The sequence below is a fragment of the Oncorhynchus nerka genome, linkage group LG17 (genome assembly GCF_034236695.1).
Source record: "Oncorhynchus nerka isolate Pitt River linkage group LG17, Oner_Uvic_2.0, whole genome shotgun sequence".
In the NCBI taxonomy this organism is placed as follows: domain Eukaryota; kingdom Metazoa; phylum Chordata; class Actinopteri; order Salmoniformes; family Salmonidae; genus Oncorhynchus; species Oncorhynchus nerka.
Genome location: NC_088412.1, coordinates 6,257,479 through 6,260,734, shown reverse-complemented (window position 1 = coordinate 6,260,734; position 3,256 = coordinate 6,257,479). Strand labels below are relative to the sequence as shown.

At 41.4% G+C, this 3,256-nt stretch overlaps 1 pseudogene; it reads left to right on the top strand.

Moving 5' to 3' along the window:
• The window catches only part of LOC135561382 (tripartite motif-containing protein 16-like), a 15,465-nt pseudogene extending 14,736 nt beyond the window's left edge, over window positions 1-729 (top strand).
• The last annotated feature ends 2,527 nt before the right edge of the window (window positions 730-3,256 follow it).

Below are 3,256 nucleotides of genomic sequence, written 5' to 3'. Positions count from 1 at the left end.
ATTCACTCAGCCCCTCTATCCTGGGTTTGGTCTCTATTATAATAATACTGCTGAGCTGGTTAAACTGTAAACTGATTAGTTATTAATTAAAATTCAATCCAATGTTTTAATCTTGTCCATTTCCATGAATCATGATGTCTGGTGTTGATGTATATTGGTTGTCATTCAGAACCATTGATATGTTTTCTCAGTTGGTTCTCTGTCTCTATGTAATTCTCCTCAGTATCATTGATCAGCTTGTTGGCTCGGTCCTAATTGATGTGTTCTCTGTCACCTGGAGCTGCATGGAAAATGGTCCAGGAACTAAAGGACAATTCAGGACTAGTCAGCCCACTACAAGCTGGTATCACTTACTTTCTACTAAACTATATGGTCTGGTTTCCCAGACACAGATGAATCCTAGTCCTGGACTAAACAGTATGTTCAATGTAGATGTCCAGGAAACCGGCCCTAAATGTGTCATCTTTCATCCTCCCATACTGCTCAGTCCAGCAACATTAAACCTGTCCAGCAGGTGGTGCTGTTGACCAAACAATAAAACCAGCAGATATCTTGACTTGCCACTCAGTATATCAGTAATGTTCAGAATAGTACTTTAATATCATTGGAGATTGATGGTCTTTTTAATCCACTATCCAGAGTCAGGAACAGATGAAGTTAGGTCTGCTACTGTTCAGTGATTAAATATGATTTATGGTGATGGGAAATAATAAAAAACACTCAACTTCATCTAGTAATAGTTTTCCTTTGTTATTTATTCCAAGGTGTGTCTTTAACTTGTAAATGTATTGTGTGGAGGTGAGCTAGTGGTGTGGCTGATAGAATAGAATGAAAAGGGAGGAGGGGAGGAAGAGGGGAGGAGTGAAGGGCTGTTGAAGAAACCAGATGAGGAAGAGGAAGATGTTCAGGGGAATTACTGTCTTCCAAATGGTTCCCTATTCCCTACGTAGTGCACTACGGTGCTTCTGACCAGGTCTAAAGTAGTGTTCTACGTAGGGAATAGGGTGTAGATTTATTACAATATCATGCTTTAGTGTTTGGCACAGAAATATATTAGATCTCCACCCCCACTTCCTGTCTGTCATCCCCCAGTTCTGTTAAGACTTCCTCTCATTGAACTGGGCCTCATTCTAAATGGTCACTTTGTATTGATAGTCCATACTGGTCTTTACTATGGTTCTACATACAGTACCTGTATTGATAGTCCATACTGGTCTTTACTATGGTTCTACATACAGTACCTGTATTGATAGTCCATACTGGTCTTTACTATGGTTCTACATACAGTACCTGTATTGATAGTCCATACTGGTCTTTACTATGGTTCTACATACAGTATCTGTATTGATAGTCCATACTGGTCTTTCTATGGTTTACATACAGTACCTGTATTGGTCCATACTGGTCTTTACTACATACAGTACCTGTATTGATAGTCCATACTGGTCTTTACTATGGTTCTACATACAGTATCTGTATTGATAGTCCATACTGGTCTTTACTATGGTTCTACATACAGTATCTGTATTGATAGTCCATACTGGTCTTTACTATGGTTCTACATACAGTATCTGTACCTGGCGGTAATGGTTCTACTCACATGTTCCTTCATCTCTACAACTTTATCTGGTTCTCTCCCCTTCCCTTCCATCTCTCCTTTCTAAGTGTGAACTTGTCCACTTCCCTTGATGTGGATTTAAAGGAGATGACTGGTTTATGTAAACTCCCTCATGGACCCCATAGAGGGATCAACACCAATCCAATGCTTTTACATTTGTGAGGAGTAGATGAGGAATGGGATTCAGAAGAAGGAGGTAATGGTTGTACTCCCCATGGAGGATGAGAGGGATGTAGGTAATGGTTGTCTCCCCATGGAGTGATGATAGAGGGATGTGAAAGAGGAGAGAGGTAATGGTTGTACTCCCCCATGGAGTGATGATAGAGGGATGTGAAAGAGGAGAGAGGTAATGGTTGTACTCCCCATGGAGTGATGATAGAGGGATGTGAAAGAGGAGAAGAGGAGAGAGGTAATGGTTGTACTCCCCATGGAGTGATGATAGAGGGATGTGAAAGAGGAGAGAGGTAATGGTTGTACTCCCCATGGTTGTACTCCCCATGGGATTAGAGGGATGTGAAAGAGGAGAGAGGTAATACCCTGGATTCAAATACTGTTTGAAATCAAATACTTTGAACATTTCCTTTAGTCCTCCAGGCGGGCGGGTTTGTTTGTACTTTTAGGACTTTTCTATTGGTTCCATTACAACAAACTCAATCAAACACTGCTTATTAAATATTCAACATTATTTTAACGCAGGTCTGTTTCCACCTGCAATCAGCCTGTAACGTCTTGTATGATCTCATCAGGTAAAGGTGTGTCAAATAGAAAGGCAAGTCTCACCACTGAGAGGAAAACATCACTGGTCCACCTCTGCATCAGGTCAGCTATGTTGATCAGTACTGTCCCAGGGATGCTGGGAGCAGAGATGAACTCCCCTGACCTGGTACCACCTATGGAGTTGTCATTTTAATATCAGTTTAACCCCATTGCTGCTATAACACATAAACCATGTTAATAGAATGAAATGGATCCAGGTTCCATTTATTCTACATTAGATTTACTGCCTGTGGAACACTTCTCCAAAGTGTCTGAAATCAAGATGACTGCAGGTCTGAATCCCAAACTAATGGGGGGAAATGGCTCCATCTAATAAGATGGTATTTAGAGGTATGACCCTTTCTATAGGGGTGAACCATCCCCTTAACATACAGTACCAGTCAAAAGTTTGGACACACCTACTCATTCAAGGGTTTTTCATTATTTTTACTATTTTCTACATTGTAGAATAATAGTGAGGACATCAACACTATTAAATAACACATATGGAATCATGTAGTAACCAAAAACATGTTCAACAAATCAAGTGGAGGCCAGGTCATCTGATGCAGCACTCCATCACTCTCCTTCTTGGTCAAATAGCCCTTACACAGCCTGGAGGGGTGTTGGGTCATTGTCCTGCTGAAAAACAAATGATAGTCCCACTAAGCACAAACCAGATGGGATGGCGTATCACTGCAGAATGCTGTGGTTGCTATGCTGGTTAAGTGTGACTATCATGGTGGTGCCCCCGGTAAAGCACCATCACACCTCCTCCTCCATGCTTCACGGTGGAAAATACACATGCAGAGATCATCTGTTCACCTACTCTGCTTCTCACAAAGACATCACACCTCCTCCTCCATGCTTCACGGTGGATAA